General features: G+C 36.7%; 1 protein-coding gene across 1 annotated transcript in view; it reads left to right on the forward strand.

Annotated features, from left to right (window-relative positions):
- The first annotated feature begins 232 nt into the window (after positions 1 to 232).
- The window catches only part of LOC107564782 (leucine-rich repeat transmembrane protein FLRT2-like), a 31,115-nt gene continuing 18,768 nt past the window's right edge, over positions 233 to 12,579 (forward strand). The window contains exon 1 of the mRNA XM_016249940.1: positions 233 to 303. The gene's annotated coding sequence lies outside the window, so the exon portion shown is untranslated. The remainder of the gene's footprint in view (positions 304 to 12,579) is intronic.

A 12,579-nucleotide genomic window follows, 5' to 3' on the forward strand; every position in this document is an offset into this window, starting at 1 on the left:
AACTGCGAAAAAGAAAAGCGAGAGTGCGAGAGATGGAATGTAGAAACAAAAGACAGGTTAGACAGCGCCAGCGTCGGCTCCCGGAGGGGTTAAGTTACACTCAGCCAAAACATAAGGAAACAAAGGTGTGCTTATGAGCCTCGTTCTCGGGACCGACGCCACACGTCTCAGCAGGAGCTTCTTCTTTTGAGTTCAGGAGTTTCGTTCTCCCTTGTCGGAGTCGGTATCGAAAACATACGTGATTCTAGAAGGCTCCCGTTGCCCTTCTGACCTGCTGTGACCGAGAGACTCCAGTGTAAAAAAGTAAGTGGCTTTCATTTAAACAACATTTGAGTGTGAATTGAAAGGGAAACATAGTCTTGCTGGTCTGTCTGATGCACTTTCTTAACACTATTTTTAAAACTAATTGTGGCAATTACAAAATACGTAATGCGAATGAAAAGTCAGCATGGAAACGGTTATGACAGGACTGTGTATATCTGGCGCTGAGAGTGTGGACAGGCTTTTTAAACTTTAATCCATTGCCGTGTAATTGGATATACTTTTATAAATTATTTAGCCATCTTCATGTCTTTTTTTTTCCAGAACATTAGCTGTTGGATACTGTATCACTTTCTACCAGTCAACACTTGTTTGCATATAACAGCAGCAGTATAATATGTATGTGTTGTGTGTGCAATAATGTGTGATACAGTTTCAAAAAAAGCGGATTTTAAACATAAGGTATCATTTTAGTATAGGGAGCATTTATCACTATTAACTAGTTGCTTTTTAGCATGCTTGTTATTAGCATATTGGCTGTTTATTAATACTTATAAAGCACATATTCTGCATGACCATATTCTACATCCATAATCCTACCCAATACCTAAACTTAACAACTACCTTGCTAACTATTAATAAGCAGCAAAATATGATTTTGAGGCAAAAGTCGTAGTTAAAGATTTGTTAATAGCGAGAATTAGACCTTAAAATATATTGTGACCAAACATAAATACCAGATTTCAATAATTTGGATAAATGCTCATCTAAATGCAACAAAAACATCAGTTTTGCTAAAAATTACACATGGAGTGTCTAACCAAACAACTGGTGTAACTTTGTAACAAAAGCTAAATTATTAAGTTATTCAGTCGAGGGAAAGTCACAAACTGACAAAGGAGAATGAGTTAAAAAAAACTAACTATGCTGCTATTCTCTCTTTTGCTGCAGAGTTTATATGATGAGTCATGTGTTGTTTCAAACTATACAACAAAAATAGAATTGTTAGAAACAAGTTGTAATGCTTGATATGGTAATCTAGACTGCAGGGATCATCGCTCGAACATTATATCTGACGTTACGACTGTGTTCAGCTCAACTGGTAAAGTGTACCTTGAATGCAAGTCTGCCAAAAGGCATAACTTCAAATGTGTTAGCTACACCTGTTATTCACCAAGCTCCCTCACTCCTTGAACATGTATTATATTTTGGGCACTTTGATTATGCTTTCAGCGAATAATAAGAGTGTTGTTCTGAGCTCACGATGTAAATCCATATCACAGTTTTCTGCAGAGTTTGACCTTCTTTTTGTCCTGCTTTTTGGATTTTGACTTCCACACATACATAAATAACTTCGGAAAACTTTCTTTCTTTAGTAATGTTGGACTACTAATTCACGTTTTCAGAACTGAACTGTGGTCTCAAAAATATTTGGACACTATTGGGTACTTAAACCACACATAAAAACATACAAATATCTAGTTACAAACCAGTGTCATCTGCACTCAAATGATTCTCGAGTTTTTCTCAGAACTAACTGCACTTTTCACTATACTGTATGGCTTTCTACCAGTCAACACTTGTTTGCACATATAGTATAAGTGTGTGTGATGTGTAGAGCATGTGTGTGTGTGGAATAGGATGTGATACAGTTTGAAAATAGCTGCAATTATGCTTTAAGATCATGTTTTAAATCCATACACACAGACTATATCTAAGAACTTAGAAAATAAATAAATAAATAAATATTCCCCACCAGCCCCCCCACTCCTGAAAATGTTTGGTTAATGATTAAAGTTTTCAGGATTGCAAATTCTCCAATTTAAACCCACTTAAACCCCACTTATAAACATATGAACATTTAATTAGAAACACAATGTCAAACCAGTGGCATCTGCACACAAATGATGCCTGGATTTCTCTCAGAACTGCCTTTAATTTTCTAGCCATTTTCTCAATGACTTTTAACCAACTGGTATTGCATTTCTCTTCAAGTTCACACAGGTGTACAGCACCACGTGTCGTTTATCACATTAACTACATGTTCCACTAGCATTTTACACCCAGAATCTGTCACAGTACTTTATCTCTATTTTGAACAGTTCTGCATACCTACTGTCGTATCATTTCAAACCTAACATTTTTTTGCAGAAAAGCTGAGTGTTTGTGATAAATTAATTCATTTTTATTAAATATATAATTTGATACCTATGTACAAACATTCATATTTTTTTAACTGCAGCTTTAGTGTCTTTTTGTGTTTTTGAGCCACTCTAATTTATTTATTTTATTCTGGCATATCTAAAAAAAAACACTCTTTTACTGTATATAAATGCTATGATATGATTTAAACAGGTCATGTTCAGTGCTACAGCGTTTAATATGACATTTCAGCAGTTGTTCAGGAGTGAAGTACAGTAACGGCAGCCCATGTGCGGTCAGATCCGTGCCAGAGTGGAGAACACAGTTCATGAATCAGATGTTTTGTGAAGCAGGACCTGGCCTGAAGGCACGGCTCAAATACGCAATGGTGCAGAGGCCGATGTCTCGTCGCAAAATGCCAGCACAAGCGCACCAGAAATAGTCTTTTACTTCTTTAGAGTCCCCCCTTCAAATACATGCTTAAGATCTCAAGATGACCACGATCCCTCCCTCCCGCAAGAAAAGAAAAAACAAACACGGTGGGGAGAGGGCTAATGTAATTAAGTTAAAGCGTGGGGTAGGGCATTCGTTTAATTAAGTCGGCTATGCTTGTTCCTCAACCACCATCAATCATTACAACTGACAGGTCATGTGGCGCTTGGTTTGTTATTCCTCTTAATGCTGAACTATCACAAAAATGAGCCGTGTTTTACAATGCAGAGCATTTTGACTGTATTATGTAGTGGAGAATGGGCACCGCTGTGTTTTTGTCCTTGTTTTTGAAGAGAAGAGAGATTGTGATAAATGTGAGAGGAACATTAGCATATTCCGAATGATTACTGTAACAACACAAGAGAGAGATCAAGAGAGAGTAGAGTTTCAGTCAAACTGTGGAGAGTGTGTAAGTTTCAGTCAAACTGCGGAGAGTGTGTCTTACCTTGTTAATGATTTTGTAAATGAGCGAATGTGGATATATCATATAACTCCTAATGTAATGTTTCTTTAAAAGGAAGCAACTCAATGAAAACTATATGGCTTTGTTTTGCAGAAATGTAGTTCTGACCGTATAGGATCAAATTAAATAAGAATTTCAAACAACAGATTCAGTGATATGCTGATTAATTAAAAACAATTTATAGCATATATCGATATTTGCTCTCAGTAAGTGTGGTTTGTTGAGGCATGATATAATATCTGCTGGGGCTGCGCTGACTGCAGACTCACGATGAAGTGCATACTTCAAGCTTGAATTGTTTGAAAAAAAAAATAAGCAGTGTAATGCAGTTTTAATTTTAATTAATTATTATGTTAAATTGTTGTTATTGTTAAATTATTATTATTTGTATTATTATCATTAGGGTGTCAACTGATATAATCAAAAATAAATAAATAGAATACAGTTGAACAAAATAATTTACTGAATGTACACTCTTAAAAATAAAGGTGCTTCAAAAGGTTCTTCAAGCGATGCCATAGAAGAGCCATTTTTGGTTCCACAAAGAACCATTCAGTCAAAGGTTCTTTAAAGAACCATCTCTTTCTTACCTTTTTATAATCTGAAGAACCTTCTTTCGCCACAAAGAACCTTTTGTGAAACAGAAAGGTTCTTCAGATGTTAAAGGTTCTTTATAAAACCATTTAGACAAAAAGGTTCTTCTATGGCATCGTGAAGCACCTTTATTTTTAAGAGTGTATCAGTGTTTTAATTGGTTGTAAAATACTGATTTTGTGCACAGGTCAGAGAAAATAATCTCTTATGTTATTATTATGCTATTAATTAATTGATTTTCTATCAATTTAACAATTAATTGCAAACCCTAAATTGTTTTAAAATTACATCCACAATAAAAACGACAAAAACATAATACAAATGTTGTTATAATAAACAACAACATTATTAAATTATCATTATCATTGCTATTATTTGTATTTCTTTACTTTAAAGCACTACACAACTACTAAGTCACAAGACTTCATTTACATCACTACTGTTGTGCTTTTCTGATGATTTCAAACCAAAGTGTGTATGGTGAGTCTATCCACATACACATGCATATGAAGAACAAAAAGTGAAGAAACATATGCCTGCATGGTGAAGGTCAGCAAGAGAGCTGAGATGAGAGAAAATAGACGGAATATGAGTTTCAGACCATCTCAATATTATATGGCGGCTGACTTTTTGCTGTCAGTGACTATTCCTCTGTATTCTGTCTAAAGCATTGGTGGGGAATAAGAGGTAGATGATTTTTTTGTGTGTGTGTAAGAGATCTAGACAGGGTATTTGTTTTGTACTAGTCAGAAGGCATCAAGGAACATGTTCTATAGCTGAGTCGGGTGAAAAGATAGGATCATTCCAGCCCAACAACACAAATTGTCTACAATTTCAACCCCATGCACAGTCTTAGCCTTGAACAATCACTCTTTTTTTCCCTTACTTATTTTCATCTCCTTTATATCTCTTTTCCAGTCATTCTCTCTTTAGAAACAACTCCAAGGGGCCACTATGTAAAACTATGTCTGTTAGATCTGATGTGTATATTTTGACGTTCTGGATAAGTTCCAACTGAAGTTCCACTTCTGCTGCCCTCACCTGTGCACTCTGGGTTTCATTTTAACAGGCCGAATTACAGTATCAAACTCAGCTGATGACCTGTAGGTGGACAGGTCCACGGGCAAGCTGATCCCCTCAACCCTCCACCCCCATGCCCTTTGGAGCACTAGGGTAGAGGGAACTGGCAAACTGCCCCGAAGGGAGGGTGGGGATGCGGGCTACTACCGTTCCTGGTGAAAGCAGTCCGAAATCTTCCCAGACACAACGCATTTCCTTTCCTGTGGGTCCGCAGGTTCTGAGGAACCTCCAGAACGAGGTTCCGGGTGAAGCTGGGAAATCCATCCTGGCTCATTTATTTTCTTTCACTCTCTAATTAGACACTTCTTTTGTAGTCCTTTCTTCCTCAGTGTTTTTCCCTTTCAACAACTGCTTCACAGCAGGTTTTGAGGTGTAACAACACACCACACATTTCTCCTGGAAAAAAGAGTTGCCAGCTGTCGGAATAACAACCTCATCAAAAGATACGCAGTGTCAAAGGAGGGCTATTCATATATTTCTGTTGTTAGTCAAATCCAAGAGCAATAAGCAAAGACAAGAGATGAGCTTGCATATTGAGGGAATATTGTTTTGATCAAGGCTGAGGGAAAAGACAACCGCGTACCCAAGATGTTGTTCTCGCATGGGCATATGGAGGATATTAAGGATTTTTTTTTTGGTGGGGATTGACACTGAAACCCTTGTGAAACACGAGTCAAGATGGCAGCAGCTTAAGGTCAGGGTCTGTCTTCCCACACATTGTTTCTGATATACTTTATTTGTCTATCACCTAATAAAACACATGCGCACAGCTCTCCACGACCACATGTTGGCCAGAATTGCTTCTACGCATCTCGCTGACATGGTTTGGAGGTACGGTTTGCAACTGACAGAACCATAACCCACTCCTACGGTGCTGGTGGAGATGTTGGAGAAGAAAACCACGTTGAGATCGGATTACCCTCCGGACTGTTGCGTCCACATCGTGTGCTCCTGTTCTTGGGCTGAAGTTGTATTAGATTTAGTCTAGGTTTCCACTTGTGGTGCAGACAGTCCTTTTTTCTGGTTTTATCCAGTTATGTCTGGGTTTGGCTCAGCATGACTATGGCTGTGGGGCTCTAATGGACATCACTGATGCCACCTGCAGTTTGAACAGAACCTAGTGACTGGCCCACTGTCGGAACCTACTCTATGGCACTGGGACACTAATTGAAAACAAATTTTGCTTTAAGCTCAGGCAGTTAACACGGCTTTGCAGAAACATTCACGCTGTGCTGACAGTCAAAAGTGCTGGTTTGATCCTGCTCTGTTGTTGTTAGACTCACATGTGTCAGTAAATGGAACGTCTAATAGTACATTGCCTTAGTCAGTGGTCATCAAACCTGTCAGGCCAGGCACCACGGCTGATCAAATCAGAACAATACTTGGCACAATGTTTTGTTTGTTTTTTAGCATTAAACAAACTGACATCTCTGAGTCCAAGGACAATCTGTGATAATTGTATTAATATCCACATTGCTGCAAGTATGATCATGGTAGTTCAGTTCCTTTACTCCCTTTTATAGATCAGTGGAAGGATGTATTACATCAGAACAGCATCTACATTGTAAAGAAAAGAAAAATGTTTCAATAAAACAGATTACTGAAGTAGGTTTTACAAGAAAATACAATTTTAGCCTTTTTTCTAAAAAAAAAGTTAAATTCAGTATTACTTGTCGTTTCTTTGTAATTATGAAATTTATTAGCAATTTTTAATTCGATGATTATTTCAAAGGAAATCGTACAGCATTTTTTTTCAATTTTTTTACAAAAGTAACATTTACTAGTAATTACAATGTAATATATGTATAATTGCATTGCTATTACATGCATATTACACATTTAAAAACTTTTTTTTTGGAATTTAGGTCAGTGTATTCTACCTTAAATAGTCTAGAACTGCTTGCAACTTCAGTAACAGATTATTTGGAGAATAATTTACAGGAAAATAAAATTTTAGTATTTCTATTTCAAAATGTCATGTTAAATTCAGTGTAACATGTCTTTAATTACTCCTGAAATGTACTAGCAATTTCTGAGTGAAGACTGTTTCAAAGGAAACCCTATAGCAAATATGTATCGGTGTAATAACCCAAATGCACTGTGAAAGTAATTAAAGTAATGCATTTATAATTACAGTGTTATTACATGTATATTACACCTCTAAAAACCTAAATAAAACAAATCTAAAAATATATTTCGAAATTTAGGTCAGTGTACTCTATCTTAAATAGTCTAAAATGCTTGCAACCTCTTACATTATCAATATAGTTCTCAAAAGCAGGCCACTCTTTAAGTTTGCAGCTTTTCGCCTTCAGAAAATCGAACGCAAAAATGCCACTCGCAGATTTTTATTTATTTTTGGTATTCTGAAGTTCCAGAATCACATTGTGTACCACCTGCAGGGTGGATTGCTCCACAGTTTGAGACCTTTGGGCTACGTTATTAAGCATATCTGGATGTTTATGTGCCAAGATCAATATCCTTCATGGTGTGGTCTTTCTTTTTATCCTTGGTTTGTTTGCTTGAGAGCGAGGCCTGCTGGGAAGAAGCGTTGTGGCAGCATTTTTTCAGCTGTACCTCGGCAGGATCATATAGCTTTGGCTGTGATCTTCTTCGGTATGGCAGGAGACCCTTTCTGGGTGCGGGCTTCAATTTCAGACCCTCAGCACATTGCCTTGCAATTGTTTCCTATTGCAATCTATTGTGGCAAATGAACAATTCCATGAGCAGAGAGTCGTTTTTTGTTGGCCTCGCACAATGTCGGTCGGTTTCAGTCAGCGTGGCAACAGTTCGATCTTGTATTCAGTGTCACAGTCACAATCTTAAAAAGCTGTTACCACTTTTTTCTCCCTTTTTTTCACCCAAACATATCAAGATGACAATGGCATAGAGCCAGTTCATTGTCTCTCGGGTGTATAGACTTACCGACACCATACTACAACAACCAGCTTCAAAGAGCAGCACTGTTGCAGGAGACCTAGGATGACATTGTTCTGTCAAATAGATCATCCTGCATGTGGAACTGCTTGGATAAGAGGGTACATGTAGTGTTCTGAAATGTTTTCCCGCTGGGCTTGCATTCAAAATGAGCCGATTAGGCGAAGACTGATTTAAAATGCATTTTAAATGAAAAGTTTACTGCTCAAAACTAAGAAATTTCCAAAATTGGCATATTCGCTCCAAACATTACACTGGCTTGCATTCAAACAACCTTGAGATGCTTTTGGTTTTTGATATTGGAAAATCAGTTGGTGCTGCTTATTTTGCTACAAGCAGAAGTCACAAATCTAGTGTTTTTGTAAGTGTAAGTGGTGGACTTCAATTAATGTGATTGGCTAGAAAAGCCAGGGTCACCGTGACATGATGGATTCTGACTCCAGACCAACTGCCGAGAACACCGATTATGACTGCAAGGGTCAAGCTTTCTCCTTTCACACACACAAAATGCTAACTCAGAAAAGACAAGCCTGCTGCCAAACAAAATCCAAAATCATGGCTCTCATGAACAAGTCCTTTAAAATAGCAATAAAAGCATATGCTTTACTTTTGAGCTTCCCTAACTACTGTGAGAGTGAAAAGTACTCAGGAACACTCTCTCTGATACTTTTCATATTCCATATGCTGTGATGTCAAAAAGCCTTCAATGTTGTTCAAACTTCAGGGAGAAAATTGGCTAACAGAAACAGAAAAAATATAAACTTGCAAAGCTCCCAGCCTACGCAAGTCTGTAAACAAACCGAGTGATCTGCCATGAGCGGATTTGACATCGATCAATATAACTGGACATGTGTCCTTAAAAATTCACTACATGCACTGGCTTTCCAGATCTTCTCAAACACAAGATGTGAATCTAAGTTTCTTCTCATCAAGAGTCCGTGTGGAAATTATTTCTAGTAACATAGCAACCACAGCAGACAAAGCCCGATTTAGCTGCAAATTAAGTTGGAAATTAGCATTTTGGACTCAGAAAAGCAAACACTGACACAGTGCACACTCTGTATCCCATTAAAAACATGAATGCATATATACATAAATTGTATAATATGTGTATGTGTCAATGTGCAAGTGTATTTTCATAAAAACAAACATCTGCCACTCTTATTGTTAACAGAAATAATGAATTAAAATGTTGCTTTGGCAAAGTAAATAATTGTAATTTAATCAATGTAATTAATTTGAATGTACATGAACAACTGTAAATATAATGCATATAATTGTGATTTAATGCAATTATTTGAATAAATGTCTTGATCAATTGACAGGCGTGATATACATTACAACATGCATTATTATCTTGTGTATATTAAAATTTATTTTATAAAAATGAATTTACCTTTGCAGTGTATATAATTGTAATTTAGCTATTAGTAATTAATTTGAATGAACATAATTGTGAATACAATGTGTATAATTGTAATTTAATCGGCACAATTATTTGATGAAATGTTCTGAACAATTGACAGGTGTTATATACACTGCAATATGCATTATCTTTTCAATATTAAAAATAATTTGATTAAAAAAATCATTTAAAATTAATTAAAAAAAATACAAATATGCATGTATCATGAACATGTTATTGTCTATTAAATTTTTTTTTGTTAATTGAAAAAGCTGAAATAATGAAAGAAAATAGAAAATCACTATTTGTATTCACAATGTATTAAACTGTAACATTTAATGTCATTTGACTAAATGTTTTAACCAGTTGACATGCTTGATATACATTATAATTATCATTATTTGATATATTAAAATATTGTAGAAAAATATTTGTATATGCATTTATTATGAACATATCAGTGTTGTTATACTCAACAAAATAAAACTATTACTATTGCTTTAATAAACTGAAATAAAGCTGACAATGAATTACAATTAGAAATGTTGCCTACATGAAAAAAAAAATTACTAAAACCAAACCTGAAATAAAAATAAAGCTAAATAAAACTATACAAAACTAAATATTTCAAAAGCACATAACAAAACTATTAAAACTAAACTTACAATAACAACAGAAAGTATAAAAAGGCTAATTAAACATAATAAATACCGTAATAGTATATACAAATACAAAAATAACACTGATACACACGCACGCACGCACGCACGCACGCACACACACACACACAGACACACACAGCCAAGTTGTTTTATTTGCTTTTCTTTTTAGTTATTTTTCTAGCAAGAAACTTACCGTAAAAACAAGCTACAGTGTGTACATGTAACTGTGTGCAGTTGTGCATCCATTTGCTGAGAAGTCCACTGCAAATAAGAAGTGGTGTGGAGGGTTTAAGACTTAAGAAATGTCAAAACGTCTACCTTTAACTGTACAGTGGAAACCGTAAAAAACCTCCATCTAAATGACCTGAGGCTGAGGAACACCTACACTTACAGTTACACACACACGCACGTACGCACACACACACGCACGCACGCACACACACACACACACACACACACACACACACACACACACACACACACACACACACACAGAGAGAGAGGGGGCTTGTGTATAGTGAGCTTCTTGGCTGAAAAATAACCAAAAGCTAAAGGAAATAAAAAGATGCCTGTACTGGCTTGTGGGGGAGGACGTGAAACAGTAAAGGAAAACGTTTCAAGGGACGGACCAAAAATGAGCTGCTCTGAGGGAATATCACGGCACTAATGTTTGTAGGGAACACCAGTAGAAGTACTAATGTTTTTGTGCACGTAGTAAACTAGCCTTTTATATTCCTCTTCTCTGTGCTGCCGCCTTTAATCATAAAAAAAGGAAAAAGAAAAGAGGAAGAACAACAAAAGAACACTATATCTAGCTTTTTAAAAAAATCTAAAGCCAGAAAAAGATCAAAAAACGACTACCATAGCCTAAAGTGTGTTCTTTTATTAAACAGAAGAGCAGCTTTTGCTATGCCTGTTTGCGGTTAATGTTATGTATACAGTTCTGTAAAATGTGATTACTCACACATACCCACATATTTCATGTTTCCTGCTAATAACGGTTCCAAGAAAACTGTGTCTTATATTCTATTACTACAACTAATATGTTCATCTTTCACCAAAACCCACCACAGAAGATACCGCATTTTCCCCTTAGGGAAGGAATTCGTGAAATCTTGCTCCGCCATTCCAGCACCGTGAAGTATATCATGTGATTTACGATTCCCCGTCACACGTTTTTCAAATGAATGGAAAAATAAATATATTCAGAAGATATATGCCACGCAACCCCTACAATTGTGGATGTTACTGCTGCCAACTCACCCACATGTATAAACGTGCTCTAATTCATTTCAGGTTTATCCCTGCATTTGCATTGTGTCCGCGCCTTAGCAACACAACAGAAACAATGTTTCAAATCCTTATCAAATGTTTAAGCAGGTTTTAAGGGCTTTGTAAGATGGCAAGTGGGTGTTTGAGTGACTTACAGACAATAGGAGTCACAATCAAATGCATCTCAGGTTAACAGAGGATGAAGTCAATAATTTATCTTGTCTTGTTTCAGAACAATTGAAGAAACACAAGAAGGTCAAATGGCTGCTATTTTGTGCATCATTATAAATAATCCGTACATCAGTTTTTTCAGAATATGAGCATGTGCCTTTTTTAAGGGACGGTCCCCATTTTTAGGGGACTATATGCTTGGGTGGAGCTGCCCCAGGGCCGTTTCTAGGCATAGGTGAGCTAGGCGGTCGCCTAGGGCACCACCAGCTTAAGAGGCGCCAATGAGCGCACGTACTGGCACTTTCAGCAGGGTTGTGATAAAGAGTGGCACGGTCACCCTGAAATATAACTGCCGCCCCCACTGGATCCCCCAACATTACTGGGCTAGAGTACTGTCAATCTGACGATACCTGTATGTCACTAGACCAGAGTGCTGTCAATTGCTGCCTGATTGTTGCATGCAAAGTTTGCATTTGGAGCGCTCAACAATGCCATTAGATCAGTGGGCTCTGTCAGTGCTTTGGCAAGGTAACACTTTTTTTTGCCATGCAATAAAGCTAAGTTCAAAGACCAATTTAAAATATTGGTACAGTAAATAAAGTGCAAAAAATCAGTATTTTGTTTAGGCAGTATTTGTGGCACTTGATAAATCATGTTGCGAGATTTGTCCAAAAGGTGTGCGTTTTTTGTGCCAATGCATTGTTAAATGATCAGCGTGTCATGTAATATTCCCATATAAACTTTAACATCCAATTAAAAAATATTTGTATAGTAAAATTCGCTAATTCACGAGATCAATACATCCTTTATTAGACCGCTTTGTCGAGTTAAATGCATCCTTACGGAGGTGTCGAAATGCTGAATCAATTCATTCATTTCCAACAGCGCTTAATGGGAGCAGCGTCATAGAGGGCAGAGCATCACGTTATTTAAAGAGGACGTTAACGCGTTAACGAGTTGCAAAGGATTAAGTAGCTGCATTGGTTACTTTTATGCCACTGATCAAGCTTTTATATGTAGTTTGGGGTAACAAAGTGTTTGACTGAAATAATAATGCAATAACTGACACTTTAAATCAATGTTTCAAGAAACAACAACAA

This window comes from Sinocyclocheilus grahami, unplaced genomic scaffold (genome assembly GCF_001515645.1).
Source record: "Sinocyclocheilus grahami isolate Dianchi unplaced genomic scaffold, SAMN03320097.WGS_v1.1 scaffold962.1, whole genome shotgun sequence".
In the NCBI taxonomy this organism is placed as follows: Eukaryota; Metazoa; Chordata; class Actinopteri; order Cypriniformes; family Cyprinidae; genus Sinocyclocheilus; species Sinocyclocheilus grahami.